This window comes from Eublepharis macularius, chromosome 7 (genome assembly GCF_028583425.1).
Source record: "Eublepharis macularius isolate TG4126 chromosome 7, MPM_Emac_v1.0, whole genome shotgun sequence".
NCBI classification, from domain to species: domain Eukaryota; kingdom Metazoa; phylum Chordata; class Lepidosauria; order Squamata; family Eublepharidae; genus Eublepharis; species Eublepharis macularius.
The window spans coordinates 5,153,572-5,175,550 of record NC_072796.1 but is presented as its reverse complement, the minus strand read 5'-3'; the positions used below and the strand labels follow the sequence as shown (position 1 = coordinate 5,175,550).

The window sequence follows — 21,979 nt, the reverse complement described above, 5'->3', positions numbered from 1 at the left end:
TCCGCTCTTGACATTAAGATTGCAAAGTTTCTGGCTATCAAATTTTTCTCTGACAGAAAATGTCTTTGTATATAGATGACTTTGGCAAAGCTGATACAAGATGAGGCTGTGATTCTTTCAAAGCAGCAAATCGGTGCTAGTAGGCATGTTTTGGACGTCTCTACAAGAGGTCTTGCTGCATCTGTGGTATTGCACAGACATGTGCGGTTGTGTTTCACCGCACTTCCCCTGGAGACCCAGAGCAAAGTACAAGACGTGCCCTTTGAGGACGTTTCATTGTTTTCTGAAAAGACAGATGATTACTTTCCAAAACGAAAAAGGATAGACAGCCAAGTTGTATGGCATCCTCCCTCAGCCTGCACGCATCTCTTCATTTAAGCCTCCTGCCAGACAGGATTACCAACCTCCCAGGGGTAACTACAGGCCTTACAGATACAACCCTTATCAGCCACAGTACCCATCATACCATGTTCATTACCCCCCTCAGCCTCAGTCAAAAAGAAAGATGCGGGTACGTTCCAAGTCAGCACATCACAGCCAGTCCAACAAGGCGTCTTCTCTACGTTGCCCACTTCTGTGTTGTTTAATGATAGGTTATTGCAATTCTTTACCACTTGACAAAGCATTTCTACTGATAGTGGGGGGGGTCCATTTTTAAAATTGGTTACAAGTTAGAGCTTCGTACTTTGCCTCGTACATGCTTGCCATCACAGGCTCCTCATAATGTCCTCCCTCAGTTACAAGAGGAGATTCAATCATTGGCTAAAGGAGGTCTCCAACAAGTCACCCCTGCCAATAACCCTTCTCACATTTTTTTTTCTGGTTGATAAGAAGGATAGGGGCAAAAGCCTGTTATAGATTTGTGTGCTCTTAGTAGCTGCCTTAGAGTGTCAAAGTTTAGGATGGCCACCCTTCCCTGGGTCATAACCATGATCACTTGTAATTCCTGGTTTGCAGTCCTCGATTTGCAGGATGCTTATTTCCATTTCTCTATATATCCTGATCATCGGTGATCGCTTTAACATGTTTTAATGTTTTTAAAATATCTGATCCGCTCTTAAGATTGTTTGTTTTGATCACTATTTTGATACATGGGAAAGCACTGGATACATTTATATGTTAAAAACATTATTCCAGGCCATAAAGCAAGGATCAGAATGAGTTCTCTTTTCCAGAACCTGGCCTTGCCTCCTGATCCCCAAGTTGGATACTGCCTCCAGTTCTTAATTATGGAGCACCCCATATGCTCATAGCCCAGAAGCTGCATCCTGGGCCAGAACAGGCGTCTCTTCCTTCTTCAGTCTGACTTGGGGATGGGAAGCACTGGGAACTTATTGCCTACCCATAAACCTGCACCTGCCCTCAGGTGGGAGAGAAGTGGGCTTTCTAAAGTCTTCTCCTGCTCCTCTCTCCTTGGCTCTGTATAGTGGCTTGAACATCCACTGCTAAGGAAAGTGGGCAGAATTTGCCCCACTTCAAACCTGTCGCTAAATAATAATAATAATAATAATAATAATAATATTCGATTTATATACCGCCCTTCAGGACAACTGGTGCCCACTCAGGTTATTATTATCCCCACAACAACAATCACCCTGAGAGGTGGGGGGGGGGCTGAGAGAGCTCTGAGAGAGCTGCACCTTACTCAAGGTCACCCAGCTGGCTACAAGTGGAGGAGTGGGGAATCAAACCCGGTTCTCCAGATAAAGAGTCCTGCAGCTCTTAACCACTATATTAAACTGGCTCTCCGTTTGGTAACCCTTTGCTTTTCTTAATGTGGATGAATGTACTTGAAGGGGTGGACAGTGAAGGAGGAGCTAAATTTACCCTTGGTATTCCCAATAGGGACCCAAAGTGGCTTCTATTAATCTCTTCCATTTTATTCTAACAACCACTATGTGAGGTACATTAAGCTGACATTGCATAACAGGCCCAAGGTGACCCAGTGGTGTTTTCGTGGCAGGAAGGAGATTTGAACTTGGGTCTCCCAATTCCTAGTCTGGCACCCTACCCACTGCATCACACTTGTAAGGTTGGATCGCACAACCCTGTCATTGGTGGCTGGGCTACCTAGGAATGGTGCTGCTCGGGCTATCCTACCACGCGAGCTCACATTTATAGCTTTCTCATACAGGAATTCATGGGAGGCATTTGCATGTTGGAGAAGGTCAAGAGATGTTGCATTGGAATGGGAGCCAGCTCTAAACCTCTTGGCCCCATCCATTAAAAATCAAACCTGCCCTTGTTTGCGTAACCCCTTTAGTGGGGGAACGTCTCGCTAAGGTGGGACAGAATATTGAGGGCTGACTTCAAAGTACTGGTAGATTCTTTAACAGCGCAGCTTATGGACTATATGAGTCCATGAAGAGATGTGCAGAGAGAGGTGTGAGGATGTCCAATATGGGATGGATGACTTGTGCTAGAGGGGAGGCTGGGTGACTGCGGAAGAGTGGGCAAAGGACAAGAGAAACTACTAGAATCTGATCCAGAGGAGTTAGCCGTGTTAGTCTGTAGTTGCAAAATACTAAAGAGTCCAGTAGCACCTTTAAGACTAACCAACTTTATTGTAGCATAAGCTTTCGAGAACTACAGCTCTCTTTGTCAGATGCAGAGAGCTGTGGTTCTCAAAAGCTTATGCTACAATAAAGTTGGTTAGTCTTAAAGGTACTACTATTTTACTAGAATTTGATAAATTGTATACTAATGGCTCCAAAGCAAGCTTCCATTCTTCCAGCCCACCATATTTTGTTTCAGAATTTTGTAATGATGGGCTCAGTTTAATGCTTTGTTTAATTGTTTGTGAATGACTTTTATATCTAATAAATTCTTGGTCTTGAAATTTGTAGAGGAGTCTAAAATCTGTAGAGTTATATATGGTCTGTGGTCTTTCTGCACTTTGCTCCCATTAATGCTGTCCGTTCCAGGAGTCACATAAGGTACAGAGATAGCAGGTTTGTAGGTGAGCAAGTAGGTAGGAATTTCACAGTATTTTTATTTTAACCACGTGTGTTCTTGTACATTAAAAGATACTGTGGTGAGGGAAGCGTGAACGGCCTTAATGAAGCAGCAACTCCTGATTTGTAACTTCAGTACAGGCAGAATTTTAGAGAGAGACGTGGAGCTTTGTTTTTATTTCCATTAAACATAAAATGTCAGCAGAATTAATATCACTGTTTCACTTTTTTAGTTTTCTTAGTATTAAATTTGACAAGGTTTTTTCTAGCAGCTAGTCATCTCGTGTTTCCAAAAGTCTGGGAGAGTTTTCGTCTGTCGCAGGCCTCCGTAGCTTCGATCAATACGTTCTAATCTGGACCTTTGCACCACATTGAACTTCTAGCTGTGGTATGCTGCTTTCCCCCGCTGTGATCCCGCTCTCTGTTTTTTTGTAAATAGATGAAAGTGCAAATAAAATAAATAGGACTGTGCAACTTTACAAAAAAAAATGCCCCCGTCATTAATAAAACTGTATTTACAGCTTCCTTCATGTCTTATAATGAGATGAATCTGAGTATTTTTCAAATCCCGTAAATAATCAGAACCCGAGAGGGAATGTTTAGTGGCTCAAGCATTATTCAGAAGTTTAGGCTCGTTTTAAAAGTGTTGGGAAATTGAAGATATGTACCTTTTTGTAAATTTTTGTTTTTTTCTGCCCACACAAGGCTTCTGGTTTGTGGTAGCTGTTTGCCAAAAAGATTTTAGATGTGGTGTCTTTCTTCAAGCCCTCCCCTAGTTAAAATATAACAATAACGCAGAATAGTAAAAGTGGAATATTCTAAGAAAAGTAGGGAAGTCACTGACAGTTTCTCTTCTCCACATAAACCAATATTTACCAGTAATCTTGTGTTTCTGTTTTGTTTTTTTGGCAGACTTTTACCAGTAAATATCGGTTTATTCCTGAAACCAGAAGCCCTAAACATATCTTTGTTTATAAGGTCAGTCTTCATTTCCTTTTTCCCCCCCGCATCTATGTACAAGTTCTGTTGTCTTTCAGGTTATAGAAAATACAAAGTATTATTTCTAACTTCCTACTTTCAGTACTTTTTAATAGTGGATTTTTCTTGGCTGCGTAAACCTACATTTGGCTGGAATTTTACATTTTAGAAAATGCTTCTAGAAATTGCTACATCCTGGTAACATTGCTGAAGAAGTCCAGCAAATGATATGAAAATGATACGGCATCGCACCATCATAATTTTTTTCTTTTTTATAATCACAGTTCTTCACTAGAAAATCATTTAGCCTGGCTAAGGGGAGAGAAGGCCTTGTTTCAATGTGTCTGTTATATAAATCTACCTGAAGAAATATGAAAGAAACACAGATAGTGAAATCTAAGTTCAAACTCTAAGTTCCATGATAGTTTGAAACGTGTTGTACAAAATTAATTTAATAGAAGTGGGCTCTGGGTATGTAGGTTTCTTCTGCAGTGTTGAACAACATTATTCTGTGGCTTGACCTTGGGGCGGGGTGTGTGTGTGTGTCAAATGCTGACAAAGGCATTAAAGCGTAAATTAATAAGATTAAAATTATAGTAGTGTTTTAAAAGTATCAGTTATCTATAATAATGAAACCACCTTTATTCTCTCATCAACTTTTTTTTCTTTTTTAGAACTTGTAATGCCATCTGCTATTGCCATTCTAAGACCTCTTCACATATTTGCAAATGAAGGTAACACCAATATTAGGTGGAACCGTTTGGATATTTGATAACCTTCCTAAACATTATGTGTGTGTTTACAGTCCTGTGCAGCATGTACTCACAACTGTACATAGGCTTCTATGCAGGGCTTTTTTCTGGGAAAAGAGGTGGTGGAACTCAGTGGGTTGCCCTCGGAGAAAATGGTCACATGGCTGGTGGCCCCGCCCCCTGATCTCCAGACAGAGGGGAGTTGAGATTGTCCTCAGCGCTGGGGAATCTCAACTCCCCTCTGTCTGGAGATCAGGGGGCGGGGCCACCGGCCATGTGACCATTTTCAAGAGATTCCGGAACTCCATTCCACCGCATTCCAGCAGAAAAAAAGCCCTGCTTCTATGCATGCCTGCATCTACACCATTTGCGCATTATAGATGGTGTAAGTCAGGTGGCACTAGGGGGAGGTGTGCTCCTGCTCCCTTGCCCGACTTCCTTTGCCCAGTTTTACAAATGTGTGAATAGGTCTCTCTAGCATCCATGATGTTTGCACCAAACAAAATGAGTCCCTAGAGCTGTTGAATTTTCAGGATATGTGTTATCTTAATTTGAAAACTACTTTTCCTCCCCTCCTGCAGCTTCCCTTTTGTGGCTCTGGTTGTTACCCAGTATAACTGGCAACCATTTTAATCTGAGCAGTTGACATTGGTGCTTCTTCAGAACCTTCAGAAAACTTGAAGAACGAGCTCCTGTTGCCACTCTGGAACACAATTGTGCCCACACCATGAGAAGTCACTTATTTTAAAGGTCAAAGACCTTCAGCACTGATCATTTACAATGCAGAAAACCTATACTATGAGCCTTTCCTATAAAAACGATTCCTGCCATTTCAAATTGGAGAGGGGATTCTATTAACGGTGTATATTAGTCTGGGGAATTTTTTTTACTGTCAATATTGTAATTTTGTAATATTGTCAATATTTAATTATTTAATGTGGCTGATCTGTGTAGAGTTTATTCCAAGGTGCTCCACATTTCCATGTTCTCTGTTGCGGTCAGTATAGCATTATCCCAATGGAAGATTTCTTTATTGGAAAGGTGAAGACGGTTCTGTATGCATTTCTTGAATTTTTCTCACAGTGCTAAAATGTTCAAGGAAAAAAAGGACATGGGATTCCAAATTCTGAATTTTTCAAACTCTGTAATCATGTTGTGTCAACCGAAAATGGAATAGCTGTTAATAAGCCTGACTGGAATAGTGTGTGAAATAACGAGAGAGAACATTTTCTTCTTGGTAATGGCAAAAGATGCTATCAGAAAAGAGAGCATGTTGGATTCCCCCAGATTCATTCCACTAGCAGAGTTACTTCCCTATAGTGGAAGGAGACTTCCCCTGAGAAAAGCACCTCTACTAGTGGAACAGATCCGTGGGGCCCAATCCAGTTTATTCTTTTTTTCTTGATGTTCATGAAGTACCAATAAGGGCAGGGCTTTTTTTTCAGGGGGAACGCGGGGGAACGGAGTTCCAGAACCTCTTGAAAATGGTCATATGGCCGGTGGCCTCGCCCCCTGATCTCCAGACAGAGGGGAGTTGAGATTGTCCTCCGCGCCGCTGGAGCAGAGCAGAGGGCAATCTCAACTCCCCTCTGTCTGGAGATCAGGGGGCGGGGCCACCGGCCATGTGACCATTTTCTCCGAGGGCAACCCACTGAGTTCCACCACCTCTTTTCCCAGAAAAAAAAGCCCTGAATAAGGGGAAATGTTTCTTTTTCAAAGAGTCTAGTGGCAGGTGGCAGGGGTTTAGGATTAGCTTGCAACATTCCTCTGGTCCAAGGTTTCCCAAATATCCTGCCAGAGCAAACCCTTTCTTTGCAGTGAACCTTGCCTAAACGTAGTACAAGCTTTAGCCCTCTGTGTGCACCCCAAACATGCACTGTATGTCCTAGTGCGCCAGAACCAGGGAGCGAGGACATAAAACCTGGATATTTTTTTTTAATTAAAGGACCTTTCCTAGTCATTGCAAACAAATGGCAAAAATTCCACTGACTTCTCTATCTAGTGATAGCATTAGTTTCTGACAGTCCTGTGTTTGCACGGTACACAAATAACTTTTTGCTCTTCCGATGCAGCGTGCTGAAGAGCCAGTCCTCCCTGCCGTGACTTATGCAGGTACATGGCCATGGCTGCAGTCCTAAGCACACTTACTAGGGAGTAAATGCCATTGAACTCAGCGGGAATTATACATGGTTTGGATTGCACTGCATGTAAAGAGGGACCAGGCTGTTCTCCAGGTGGAGAGCCCATAGCTGTCCCCCGGAAGGCAGCTGGTGGGGAAAGGGCAGGTCTGAGCTGTGTCGATGGTTCTCTCTAGGGCTTTTTGTTGTGTACAGGTTTGCATGGTAGGACCTGACCACCAGAAGAAGCCCCAGACATTTTTTTCCTTTACTATAAAGAAGGACAACAAAAACTATTGTACGTTTTTTTCACATGTGAGTTTTCTAGAGAGAGAAAAAACTCGAGTCTGTATAATTTTTTTCTTGGGTTTGCTAGTTAATCTCGATTAGATGTGCTGATATCCATTGGTTGAACTGTTTTTTCTGTAACTATTTAATTACCATAAAACACGCACTGTATGCATTTATTTGAGGATTGGAATGCTGCACTAGGCAAAGAAAAGCTTGTTTTTATTTATGTAAATAGCTGCTATTCTTTTGTGTTTAATCTACCGGGCTACCATCTCATAACTGTTGTATTTTGACCTAATGGGCAATGTTAAGACATTATGTGGTTATGTATTTGTGTAAATGTTTGTATGTAACTACTAACTCTAAATTGTAAGTAAGAAACAATGCTTGTTTCGTTTATTCAGAAATAGTAACTTTCCCATTGAAGAATATTTTCAGTTATATGAGAAAAGAAATTTATTTTTTTTAAGATTGTCATGCAAGACCTGATTTCTTTAGCTGCTTTTTAAAAATACCTGTGGGCAGGATTTTATCTAGTTTTCACTTGATAGACCAAAGTTACATTGACACTGTCTTGCAATGCTGATCAAATTTATCTCCTTTGCACTTTAAAACAAATAATAAAATAAGGAAAATCAAGGTGTTGATTGTATATACATTCGCTGTACAGTAGAATGTATATCACTAGTCAATCTGTTTATAAAGAGGGTATTTTTCTTTGGGGGGTGCTCAACCAATGTATTTGCTAGTCAATATAAAGTGTTTACATGTAATTACTTAATAAATTATTTGATTTAAGATGAATCTTAGTGATGATTTTTAAGAGACCCATTTGAAGCATTTTTCTGTTCATGCACTTCGAAATCTTAAATTTGTTTAACGTTGAGTTTTAAGGTAGACACAAAGTGAATGGTTCTGCAAGATTTCTGGCAGTATTACAGTCAGGGCTTTTTTTTCAGGGGGAACGTGGGGTAACGGAGTTCCGGAACCTCTTGAAAATGGTCACATGGCTGGTGGCCCCGCCCCCTGATCTCCAGACAGAGGTGAGTTGAGATTGCCCTCCGCGCATTTTCAATTCAACTCCCCTCTGCCTGGAGATCAGGGGGCGGGGCCACCAGCCATGTGACCATTTTCTCCAAGGGCAACCCACTGAGTCCCCCCACCTCTTTTCCCAGAAAAAAAGCCCTGATTACAGTGTAATATTTTCCATCACTACAGACAACATGCTCAGTCTGAACAAGAAAAGATAAGGAACAGGCCAGGGTGTAGATAAAATAAGGCAGCCAAAAAGAACCTTTGCTCCTGCAGACACTTCACGCTGAAACTGTTGTCCAATCCAAGTGTTTTCCCACCATCAGCCATAAGGCACTGTGGCTCAGTGGTAGAGCATCTGCTTGGCACGCAGAAGGTCTCGGGTTCAATTCCTGGCATCTGCCCTTAAAAAGGATCCGGGCATGTGAAAGACCTCTCTACTTGAGACCCTGGTGAGCACACTGCCAGTCTGAGCAGACAGTACTGACCTGGACGGACCAAGGGTCCAATTTGGTATAAAGCCAAATTTTTGTGTTAATCTCTCATGGTGTAAATGCTGCAACTTTACAATAGATGTTTCTTAAAATTAGGAGCGAGGGATAGGAATATGATGGGCACCCTGTATCTAAACTAATGCACTCCAGCATGAGATTCGGAACTCTTTTACACACTCTTTTACACACGAGAAATTAGCATAGCCTGTCAGTTTGTGCACACTGTGAGCAGTACTGATCTGAAGTGTCTGTTTGGCGGATGCATGCAGCTAGGACCACAGCACCAGTGTACTATGTGCCTGGCAGGTTTAAGCACATGGTATGGAAGAGGGTCACGGTTTAATTCTCCCTGCTGCCAACAGACATAGACAGAAATCCTGTGAGCACAGCGCCAGCGTCCTTGCTTGCTTTCCCTTAGTTCAAAAACAAAAGCATGTGAGCTGTTCCTCTTTTGTTATGATTGTTGCAGTTGTTCAAATGCAGCTTATCTTTAAATGTACGGAAGAAGCAAAGAATGCGTCCTCTCGTTTGTACAAATAAACACATTCCACAGTGAAAAATGCAACAGAGAGGAATACGGCGTCACATATTTTACATCGAATTTGAGAACCGGTGATGGGGGTAGACCTCAAGAGGGCAGAAACGGGTAACCAGCTCCTTCTCAACGGTCTGTGAGTCCAGTTCTGATCTGGCCATGGCAGCTATTGTAAGTGAAACTCAAACTACTCTTTTCATCTCTAGGAGCTGTAAATCTTTGACTGAAGTAGGTGGTTTTAAAAATGGGATTCTTTTTGTGTTTCAGTAATGTTCACAAGCGATGCTTTCCAGACTAGAAAGGGGGGGGGGTTGCCATCACTTGCCAAACACCCCACATTTCGTGGGTTTATCCTTTTTTGGCTTGATAACTGGCCATATAGCTATTTTTAAATTAACGTGTTTTTATTGCAAGACTGTATTGAAATGTGCATTTGGTTACTATAGTCAGTGCAGAATAATCATTATATTTCAATATAAGTTCAAATGTTCTATATTTTCTGCTGCATATTGACTTCTCTTCAAATCTACTTGTGTCATCTCTGGGCTTTTAAATTTGATCTGATGCACTTGATGTCATATCAAAGTCAGTGGTTTAAATGTGTGAACATGTTGTGCTGTGTCTTTAAGGATCCCCTGAGGGACAAAACAGATCAATATAGCACAGTTCTAGGTGCTACTGACAGTTATATGCCGCTACTTTCTCAAAAAAACTTCAGCATTTAAAGAATACTTTAAGTCTGCTCAACCATCTTTGAGTTCGGGCACATACAAGCACTTAAAAAAATTGCTTCAGACAGATTAAAAGAGACATGGCAAAAGACAATAGGTAGTGGTCATCAGCTAGAATCACAAATTGATTAGCCTTGTAGGCTGTAGATATAATATACCCAATTGATTAACTGCTGCCCTTTCCTGGTTATTCTGTTTTCCCTTTCAGTTTTATTTTACTTATTTATTTTATTTTTAACTCGCTCTCCCCACAAGCGGGCTCAGGGCAAGGTACAACATTGAATAAAATACAACTTACTCATAAAAACAGATAAAATACTGTACCCTGTTCGGGGCACTGTACAATAAAACAATACCGTACAAAATAAAACAATTGCTTACATTCATTAATCATAACCTGATTATGGGAAATTCAAAGGCAAATATGGGAAATACAAAGACAAATGTAAAGCGGGAAATGCAAGAAGGGTGGTATGCACAATACAAATGAGACTCCTTAGATTGTGCACAGAAAGATTATGTAGTGAAGTGGCTGAGCTATATGTCACAAAGTCCCTAGTTCAGGTCAGCCACAAAGGTGCCCAAGGCAGCCATTGTTCTCTCCCTCAGCCCTTCCTCTCATCTACGGCATGGGGATAATGGCCTTACAAGGTTGTGGGGCTTACTAAATTGTGTACTTGAAATGTGCAATATAAACTATTACTGTTACTAACATTGTTTGGGTGTTTCCTGTAGAATAATGGGTAATCTTAAACATTTGAAATAAATGCAAAGTAACGACAGCAAGATTTATTTTAATTTTTTATTTATTTTATGTCCTTTATTTATAGCCCAACTTTCTCACTGAGATATAAGATGCACTCAGGGCTTTTTTTCAGCTGGAACGCGGTGGAACGGAGTTCCGGAACCTCCTGAAAATGGTCATATGGCTGGTGGCCCCGCCCCCTGATCTCCAGACAGAGGGGAGTTGAGATTGCCCTCCGCGCCGCTGAGTGGTGCAGAGGGCAATCTCAACCCCCTCTGTCTGGAGATCAGGGGGCGGGGCCACCTGCCATGTGACCATTTTCTCCGAGGGCAACCCACTGAGTTCCACCACCTCTTTTCCCAGAAAAAAAGCCCTGGGTGCACTGCACAGTATAAAACAATGCAATCAGATATGAGATATCTAATGAACTGTGCAATAAGATTAGGATTACAAAAACGGGAAACGATACCAAAAAAGTATCAGATGTTATGTGTTTAGTGAGTGTTGCCTTTTTGCTATGGTTTTTAGACCTGTAGCCCTTGTGAGTTTGAGTCCAGCCGTAGATTGACGTATGTTGACGTAAGTAGGAGTGTGTTTAATGTGTACGGCCATGCTAAAACATCCAGTGTTAAAATGTGATCAATGAAAAATTAGACCGGTCATGAGCGACTGGATCTTTATGCTTGAGGCCCACACAATATCTCTCTGGGACTGGTTCAGATTTGTAACATGGCCCACCTCACCCCACCCGCACAGAAATCCTATCCCTGCAACCTCATAAATCATGAAAGAAAACCTTCAGTTTTATCTGAGATAAGGTACACAGACTGTATCATGGGAATGGGCTGAGGACTGGGCGTGCCCCTTCGGGCCAACTCTCCCCTGCCCCATGCTTGGACCTAATTCACAATGGCATTTAATGCCACAGGATGTATAGAATAAAAGGAGAATCCAGAACAATTTGCTTAATAGAGATATATATGAATTAAAGATTTAAAGATATTCTGAACAAGTTAATATATTGGATGCTGTTAAAAATATTCAACTGTAAGGAAACAGACTCGCCCCAAATGACATAATTTTAAAACTATTTAAAGAAATACGGTATCAGTTATTGTTGGTTATTTCACTGATGCCCTGACCTGGATAGCCCGGGCTGGCCTGATCTCATCAGATCACAGAAGCGCTAACCAGGGTCTACCCTAGTTACTACTTAGAGAAGAGGCCACCAAGGAAGTCCAAGATCTTCACACCACAGAGGCAGGCAATGGCAAGTCACCCCTGAACATCTCTTGCCTTGAAAACCCTTTGAAGTCACCATAAGTCAGCTGTGATTTGACAACCTTGATCGGACACCCTAAAGAGATATGTCAAGAGAAGTAAAATTAGAGTTAATGATAAGAAATAGAATGGTTCTAGCGCTGTTGGAAGTCGATATAAGAAAGGGGAGGGGGTGGGGACATATAACAACTATTTAAGGGAACGAAAAAATTGGAATGTATTAATGCATATATATGTTGACCTACCCAATAAAAATTGTTATAAAAAAAAAAAAAAAGATATGTCAAGAGAGTCCAAAACAGGGATAAAAACATTGAATATTTTTGATGGAATGGTTTTTAACCCTTTCCCCCCTTAAATCTACACATGAAGGTTCAATATTCTACTCCAGTTACAGTGCCATAAAGTGATTATAAATGTAGGAGTACAAAAGTAGAACTTTGTTTAAACAAAATTAGAATCACTACTAGTTCTGCTTGACATACTGTTTCTGACCAAAGGCGCAATGCAAAGTGCAATTCACAGAGAGGCTCAACCAAAACACCACCTGCAAAAAGTATCAATCAATCACTTACTACACAAGTAATACTAATCCTTATATCCATACTGTTTCAACATAATGGGAAGTTGTGAAATAGCAGATTTGTTAGTGATACTGAAGGGATCTAAATCAAAAAGAGTCCAGTAGCACCTTTAAGACTAACCAATTTTATTATAGCATAAGCTTTCGAGAATCAAGTTCTCTTCATCAGATGCCCAGTTTTGATCAGGCATCTGATGAAGAGAACTTGATTCTCGAAAGCTTATGCTATAATAAAATTGGTTAGTCTTAAAGGTGCTACTGGACTCTTTTTGATTTTGCTACTACAGACTAACACGGCTAACTCCTCTGAAGGGATCTACACATCATTAGACATTGCGCTACTAATAATTCACCTCTTGGATTTTCCTGTCTGATCACAAAAATCCGGGACATTAATGACGACAAAAGGGCAGTATACAATGATATGTGGATTCCCAATAATTTGAAGTCCTCCTTTCCAACTAGGGGAGCTACAACAAAGACTTTATTGTGCAAGAAACTGGAAATGCAGCTGTAGGACATAGGTAAGAGGAAGAAGAATCAGAATCGTAGCCCAAATCAATCAAACCTGAGTTGCTAGAACTACTGTGTTTTTGAGTAATCCAAGCAGTATTAGACTACAGTGTAAAATGAAGACAAACAGACCAGTGGGACAAATATTTTTGACAACGGCAGCCAGCCTGGTTGCAGTTCCTCAGTCTATGGACACGGCAGGTGAGAATTATGAAACTGGGACAGAATTAAATAAATAAATAAATGTGGACAAGAAACTGCTGAACCAAGAGATTGTTGCCAGTCTGTGCAAGTTGGCGGTGTGTGTGTGGGGGGGGGGGGGCACTTTGAAGGAAAAATTACTATAAGCATTGAAGACAAAGGAAGCCTGCAAAGGAACATATGCAAAGCTAGGGAACAAAGGAACATATGAAAAGCTAGGGAACAGAGATGGGCACGAACCGGGAAAATGCCACGAACAACAGTTTGTGGTTGGTTGCATTTCATGAACTTGCCCTGGTTTGTGAACCAGTTCGTTTGGTTCATGGTTCGTCACTGTTCTGAGAACAGTCTGATGATGCTGTTAGAGCGAGTGTTAAACTACGCTGCGGAATTAAACGCCGAGCTGGTCAGAGAGGCAAAAGTTTTATTTGAGGAAGTTACATACTTGAGGGAAAGGGGGAGAGATAGATCCTAGCTATCTGACTACATCTTGCAGAGACAGAGAAGAAGTGTGGAGCAGGAGAGAGAAGAAGCAGGATATTGCCCTGTTTAGCCCAATAGGAGACAAGACAAGGAAATGACCCCCAGGAAACAAGAGAGGTGCTACTCTCACTGTCCTAACTAAGTGATCCTTGCTGCCCCCTGCATGGTAGGCTCTTCTTCTTGCTGCTGCAGTACACCAGACATTGTTATTTCTAACACCCCTTCTCAATGTCTAGTGTACAAAGTCCACAAAGTTCAGTCTTTCTCGTAGACTTTGAAATTTCTCTTTGGCAAGTGGCTTGGTGAGGATGTCTGCTATCATTTCTTCTGTAGGGCAGTACTGTAGCTCAACAAGTCCATCTTCTTGCATATTTCTCACAATGTGATTCTTTATGTCAATGTGCTTGGTTCTTGATCCAATTCTTTCTGTATTTGCAAGCTTTATGCAAGATTGATTATCTTCAAAGAGTTGTATAGGTTTGGGTTCATTTATCCCAAAGTCTTCTAATAGTTGTAGAATCCACTTGAGTTCTTGGCATGCTTCTGCTGCTGATATGTATTCAGCTTCTGTAGTTGATGCTGCTACTAGGTCTTGCTTTCTGCTTGTCCAACTGACTGCTCCTCCACCATAAAAGAATACTCGTCCACTGGTAGACTTTCTGTCTGTGATGTCTTTTGCCCAGTCAGCATCCATGAATCCCACTAGTCTGGGATTGTCGCTTGCAGGTAGCTTGAGCTTCAGTTGTGCAGTACCTCTCAGGTATCTTGCCAGTCTTTTGACTGCTTGCCAGTCATTCACACTTGGTGATGCATTTTTCCTGCACAGTATTCCAACTGCTGCTGCTATGTCAGGTCTGGTAACTGTACTTATGTAGAGCAGTTTTCCAATTGCTTCTCTGTACACTTTAATGTTTCTCAGAGGTTCATTGTTTCCACTTTGTTTCAGGAAATCTGTTTCCATTGGAGTACATGTTGGTTTTCCATCTTTCATATCCATGTAGTCTAGGAAATCCATGATCTTTTGCTTTTGATTGAGAAGATAGCTTCCATCTTCCTCTCGTTCTATTTGAACTCCAAGGTAAAAGCTGACATTTCCAAGACGCTTTACTTCAACCTCTTGGTTCAGGTGCTGAATTATTTCATCACAATCTTGTTGATCCTCATAACAAAGAAGAATATCATCTACATAAATCAGGATAAAAGTCCATTTGTTGTCTTTCTTTCTTGAGTACAGGCAGCGTGTCAGGGCTTGCCACCGCTGCCACTGGGCGTGGCACTGGGCGGTCTGCTCCTGACGTCATAGGGGGGCCAGGGATTCTGCAGGACCCTGCTCTGTGGAAGGAGGGGCGGTATACCTCACCCAGACTCCCTCTCAGTCCACTCGCTGGCCTGCTCAACCTGGCCTGCTTACCCTCTGCGTCCTCTTTCACCTCCTCCTCCCAGAGCTCTCCTCCAAACCTCCACGCTTGCATCGCACCGCTCTTGCTCCACATCATCACTCCCTACTCACACCCACCACCACAGGGCTCTTCCCAGCCAGCTTTTATAGGGCTTCCTTCTACTGTCCCACCCCTCTTCCAGCCTGGTCTTGGGCTGCACCAAGCAGTTGCAGCTGGGGTAGCTGATCTGGCCCCACTGACCAGCACCAGCTGTGCCTTGTTCCCTGGCTGCCCAGCCTCCCTGCCTTGGCTGATTGCTGCAGGCCTGTCCAGCTGCAGTCCCCTGGCTAGCAGCCCGGCCTGCTTGGCTGAGCTGATGGCTGAAGGTGGGTCCAGCTGCGGCTCCTTGGCTGGTTGCCCAGGGCTTCCTGCAGAGTGCCTCCAATAGCCCCACCTGGAGTGGCTTGGCTTTTGGCAACTCCTGGGCCAGGCTACTATTTTCTAGCTGGGGCGTGGCTTTGGGTTGTTGGGGCTGCTGCTGCTTCTCCTCCTCAGGTAAGGTTTTTGGGTGGGTGACTGCTGGGCCCCCAATCCCTCTGCCCTTGCCCCCTTCTGCCTTGCTTAGTCCCCTTTCCTTCCCCAGGGGAGTGGGACTCGCTGGCCTCCTTCTGTCTCCCCCTGCCTCCTGAGGCCCTGGGCCTTTGCCCCTTGCCCCTGGCACAGGCAGGTTCTGGCTCCATTTGCCCATGGGAGGGGTTGACCTGCTGTCCCCCGGCTGCCCCCTCTGCTTGCCAGTCAGACCGGTTGACCTACTGTCTGCTGGCTGACCAGTTGACCTGCTGGCTGCTGGCTGCCCCCTCTGTTTGCCCGACGGCCCGGCTGACCTGCTATTCCCTCTTGTCAAGTCTGGGGGCTGGGGCTCAGACCCCGGACACAGCGTTCTGCCCCGCCTTGCTTGAATCCTTCTTTGATGAGCATTTGGTTCAGTTTCTGATTCCAGGCCCTTGCAGCCTGTTTCAGTCCATAAATGCTCTTCTGCAGTTTGCATACAAGTCCTCTGTCTTTGGACTGTTCAAATCCAGGAGGCTGTGTCATATACACGTCTTCTTCCAGCTCTCCATGAAGAAAAGCAGTTTTCACATCCAGATGCTCCACGTGCATCTTCCTTGCGGCTGCTATGCTCAGTAGTGTTCTTACTGAAGTGTGTTTCACTACTGGTGCAAAGGTTTCATCATAGTCTTCTCCATACTTCTGGGAATATCCCTTTGCAACTAGTCTTGCTTTGTACTTTTGTACTTCTCCATCTGCATCAAGTTTGGTTTTGAAAATCCATTTGCATCCTACTGTCCTTTTTCCAGGTGGTAGTTCTGTGAGAATCCATGTCTTGTTCTGGATCAGAGAGTCAATTTCTTCTTTTGCAGCTTTTCTCCATTTCTCTGCTTCTCTTGCTGGCATTCCTTCTTTGTCTTCCCAGCTAGAAGGTTCTGGTACAGCTTCTGTTTTTGCCAGGTAAGAGAATTTCAGTGGTGGAACTCCTTTGTTTGTTCTGTCTGAGCGTCTGACACTTGGCTCTGCTTCCCCTTCTCTTTCTGTGGGCTCTGCAGGTGTCTCTTGCGTCTCAGTCAGGTCCCAGAGTTGCACAATCTCTGGCTGCTGTGCTGCATCAGTTTCCTTTGGTGTAGACTCTCTGGTGTCAGGCTTGCTTGCCTTCTCTTTTTCATCAATGTACACCACATGGCGGATCTTCACCGTGTCTGTCTCTGGGTTGAGGATTCGATATCCCTTGCATCCCAGTGCATATCCAACAAATATGCCTGCTTCTGTTCTGAGATCCATCTTAGACCTCTTTTCCTTCGGAACATAAGTGTAGGCTTTTGATCCAAACACTCTCAGATGCCTTACATTGGGCTTGCGGTTGTACCACAGTTCAAATGGTGTGCTGCTTGCACCCTTTGTAGGTAGCATGTTCTGCAGATAGGCAGCAGTGTTGATAGCTTCTCCCCAATATTTTTGAGGTAGCTGTGCTTCTTGCAGCATGCTCCTGCACATCTCTGTGAGAGAACGATTTTTCCTCTCCGCTATCCCGTTGAGTTCGGGGGTGTACGGCACGGTCAGGTGATGCTCTATTCCTTCATCTGCTAGGAAGCTTGTCATCTCCTTCCCCACGTACTCGCCTCCATTGTCTGTGCGGATAGCCATTGGTTTTCTCTGGAATCTGTTCTGCACCATTGCTAGGTACATCTTGAATTTTTCCAGTACTTGGCTCTTTTCCTTGAGCAGGTAAATCACAGTAAATCTTGAAAAATCATCAGTAAAAGTCAGAAAGTACTTACTTCCACTGGGTGTTACTGTTCCCATGGGTCCACAGACATCACTGTGAATCAGCTCCAGTGGTCTTGTCGTCTGCTTCTCACTCTGTTTGGTGAAAGAAGGTCTTGTGCCTTTGGCTTGAATACAGCAAACACATTTCTCTGCATCAGGACATTTTCTCATTTGCAAATCATTAGTCAGATTCTGCCTTTCAAGCTGATATATATATAATCCATATTAGCATGTCCAAGCCTTCTATGGATAAGACTAGTACAATTCTTGTGAGTGCACTTTTCAATTAAATTCACTGCGCCTTCAGAGCAATCCAGCATATACAGGCCATCCTCTAATGTGCCTTGTGCAATTAATTCACCTTCATTGCTAATAAAACATTTCTCTCCTTTGAATACAGTCTCAATTCCTCTTTTGGCCATCAAAGAAACCGATATTAAATTAGATTTAACTTCAGGTACGTATAGACAATCAGTGATCTGCACTTCTCTAGTTTGGCCACTGGGTAGTGCACAACATGCAGATACGGTCCCTTGTCCCCGAGCTGCTAAAACCTCTCCATTTGCCGTATACAATTTGTCGTGGCTTTCTTTCATCTCATTAAAAAACTTCTCTTGATTGCAAAGGTGGTTAGTACACGCACTGTCAATTGCCCATTTGCATATGCTTTGATCATTTTTACCAACATTTAAACAATTCTTATCAGATCTGCTTTTCCTTTGACCATCGGCATTAGGTGACTTAATGGCTGCATTAGCATTCCTAAAGCCCTCTACTAGGGACAAAGCTGAAGCACAAACTCACATGCTGAAAGGAAAAATAATCAACAAACACTATCACAGAAGAACAGATGAGCAGATCTCAAACTGAAAGTTGTGGATACTGCAGTAAATAACATAATCCTGACAAACACCCAGCCTCTGTCATTATATGCAGAAGATGTGGATAGAAGACTCCCTATACCTGAGACCACTACTTGAGACATTGACAATCTCTGCAGCAGTTCAGAGTATATTTTTCTGCAAGTTTGCATTGAAGACCAAGTGGTTTTTTTGTCTTGGCAACAGAAGATTTTTTTTCCTAGGGTAGAGAACTACAGAGGCATTCCCAGTGGCAACTGAGCATTCACAAAATAGTTCTTCCTGCACTTTCCTTGCTCCAACCCCCTGTGGCCACCAGTGCCTCCCCTGTGCTAACAGAGAGATTTTCGGGGGGGGGGGGCGGGTTAAATGGCAATTGACGTTTTGGAAGGGACCTACAATAATTGCACATCTTCCCATCCGCACCGCATGCAAAAGTGCTTTGACTGCAATCATTTCCAAAAGATCATATCAAAATTACAGTGAGGTGGGGGAAAAGTGGAGGAAAGCAACAGAAAGTGGACAATTAGGGGATGGCGTTGTGTGAGAGTGTGCTTTTGTTAACTCCCAGACCAAATTCTGCCTCGTCTGTTTCATGAATGCAAGCTTGTAAGCCAACTACTCAATACAGGTGCAACTTCAATGTGGTTCCCTCAGTATGATGTAGCTCTCCCACAGATCAAAGCTACCAACCCCAACCCTCCACAATTCATTTACATTTCAATGACATGAATGAAGGAAGATGTTACTATTCAGTGTGGTGCCAGCAAAACTGGCCAGTCCAGCACTTTTGCTGCTGTGTTTACCTTATGGATTTTATCGCTGTAAAGTGGCACTATGTCAAAATAGAAAAAGGATGTTACTTGCCTCTGAAAGTTCAATTATATATGTTGCTGCTTGTTGCTGGGGCAGATGAACTTGGAGTGATGGAGATAAACTTTTCAAGGAAAAGTGGAAATTGCAAAGAAGAAAAGAACTGTGAAGAAATGCAAGTGTCGCTTTGGAGGAGTTGCTGTAGGAGAACTAGGCTGGACTTTGCAAATTTGATTATTCAGTGCTGCTGTAACATCTGCTGCTAGAAATTATATATATGACATCAGAAATCCGTCTGGATTGACAATGATTATAAACTACTGGAAGTAACTTTTAAGAAGGCATCCAAAACTACTCCAACCTCTGCTACTCAGATAATGTTCAACATTAAAAAAGAAATTAAATATGTATATATGGCATATCTCTAATCTAGGACAGGTTTGCCACAGGAAGTGCATACAGATAACTAAGACAGCACAATCCTGCGCAGATTTACTCTGAAGTAAGTCCTACTATATCCACTGGGACTTACTCCCAAGTATGTGTGCATAGGATGGCACTATGAAATACTCAACTTTTTTGAAACTAAGAAAGCTGAGAGGCATTCATCAAGCTAACTAAAATGCCATTCAAGAGTACTTGAGAATGAATGATCAACTCAGTATCGAAGATATTTAAAGGACACTCAGTATTTATACCAAAGACCATACGAACAGCGGCACCATGAAGTATACACTACACCTGTCCTAGGATAGAAGGGTGTTTTATTGATAAAATAACCTGAGTCATTGAAAATAAGCTTCTGAATTATCTGAATAATCCACAGGTTGTTAAAATAGCTCATGATACATAGGCCTAGTTAAACTCAGAACTATATATATGAAGTTGTTTGCAGACCAGGACAGAAAGGATTTGTTGCACTTCTATGGCAATATAATTAAACAAGATATGTGCATGTTTTGAACTGTATAAATATTCTGGAATTTTGTCTTCTATCCCATGGTGCAGGCACAGCATATTTGAAAAAGGCTCATGAAAAACCACAATTTTTTTATTATTCAAAAAGTGTTTACGGCATTGAACAGAACTTCATAGACAACAATAAGGTAACAATAAGGTATCTATCCCACATGGAACTTACAGCTGAAAACAACTGGAAGAGGCAGAGATAAAAGGATAGGGAGAAGTCAGCAAGAGAAAATGTAATGAAAAATATTTAAAGTTTGTTCACGGGTGGGAAAGAGAATTAAGAGGGTAAGCCAATAGTTAGTTAATGACTGTTTTTCTGATTCTCAGTTTCTTCTGGAAACTGATTCAGTTTCCAAAGTAAGGCAATAGCTTTTATTGGGCTCATGTTTGTGTGCATGTTCTCTATAACATCCTGTGTCAGTTTCATAGACTTTTGGGAAAGATCTCGGCAACTTTTGACCTGCTTTGCTTAATTTTGACCGTGTAGTCCATATGGGAGGGGAAGGTTATGCATCCTTCTTTTACAAGTCTGCTGCTTCCGTGACATCTCAGAACTGACCTTCTAAGGGCAGCATGAAGGTCAGATGCATGCTGAGAAAGTATTAGTTTGTGAGTAATGCATTGTGAAGCTAGTGTGACGCTGTGTCTTGTACAATGGCACAGCAGTATCGGACAGGGTTGATAAGAATTGGTTTCTGTCCTTCTTCATGAAGCCGTCGTTGAAATCCTTGTGGGCATATTAAAGACATCACTTCTGCTGTCTCTGGAACTTGGTTTCTGGTGGAATCTTAGGAGGGCGTTAGGGATTGGCGATCCAGAACCCCCAAATATAGGAAATGTATGCAGATCTTTGCTTATATTTGTGTGATATCAATACAGCATTTGCCAGTATGGCAATATGAAACAGTAAGTGAATAGGGCCAGAGGAGTTAGCTGTGTTAGTCTGTAGTTGCAAAATTGTAGAGAGTCCAGTAGCACCTTAACACTAACCAACTTTATTGTAGCACAAGCTTTCGAGAGCCACAGCTCTCTTCATCAGATAGCTGTGGCTCTCGAAAGCTTATGGTTAGTGTTAAGGTGCTACTGGAAAGCTTATGCTACAATAAAGTTGGTTAGTCTTAAAGGTGCTACTGGCCTCTCTACTATTTTGAATTAAAATGTAATGAGTGTGAAACTTACATCCTAATATTGGTAACCAGATGTTTTCCTCTATGCACTTAGGCCCCATAATGAACAGGTCTCAGATTAATCTAGTTTTGAGGTGGGTAGGATCTCAGTCTCCCACTGCAGAAGTAGGCTGTGCACATTTAGAGCCAAACTTGCTTCCTTTCCCATAGGCCTTGTTTGTTTCTTTAAGCCCATGGCAAAGAGAAAGGAATGGTTTGTGGAGGCCAAGGAACAGTGGGTGATACTCAACAGAAGTAAGAGGTTGGGAACTGTATGCTTCCTACATCTCCCCAAGCACCAATGCCATATCAGCAGATAAAGAGTAATTGTCCCAAATTCTCCATGAGGAACTAGCCCCTTTGCGTCTTCTAAGACTGTAAATATCCTGTGATCAGGGATGGGAACTGTTACATTTGCAGCATCTATTTTGCAAAGAAGAGTAATTTATTGCTTCTCTTGTATTGGTCCTAGTTTCTTTTAAGAGGGGACATTCGTTGTTACACATAAGTATACACATATGTATGTTATACATACATATATGCAAGGATTAGGGATAATTATACGTTGTTAAGGGCTCCAAATAATACCACCAAATTGGGTGAATGAGCCACATTGTTCCAGAATACAGCTAAACTAGGGCCCTTTTCACACTGCTTACCTGCTCCCGGGACATTGCAAAATATCATGCAAAACCCACGGAAGATAGTGTCTTCTCGCGAGAGTTTTGCGCGACATCGCGCAAAACTCTCGCAAGAAGACGCTATCTTCCGCGGGTTTTG

General features: G+C 42.5%; 1 protein-coding gene across 3 annotated transcripts in view; it reads left to right on the top strand.

Moving 5' to 3' along the window:
- The window catches only part of PURA (purine rich element binding protein A), a 109,022-nt gene that overhangs the window by 17,735 nt on the left and 69,308 nt on the right, over positions 1–21,979 (top strand). Inside the window, exons 2-3 of one of the 3 annotated variants that reach the window (XR_008597396.1) lie at positions 3,867–3,932; positions 5,266–6,159. The exons of 1 other annotated variant lie outside the window; for it this stretch is intronic. The gene's annotated coding sequence lies outside the window, so the exon portion shown is untranslated. Of the gene's footprint in view, positions 1–3,866; positions 3,933–5,265; positions 6,160–21,979 lie in introns of those variants that run through there. One more of the 3 variants, XR_008597398.1, reaches the window with a different exon arrangement.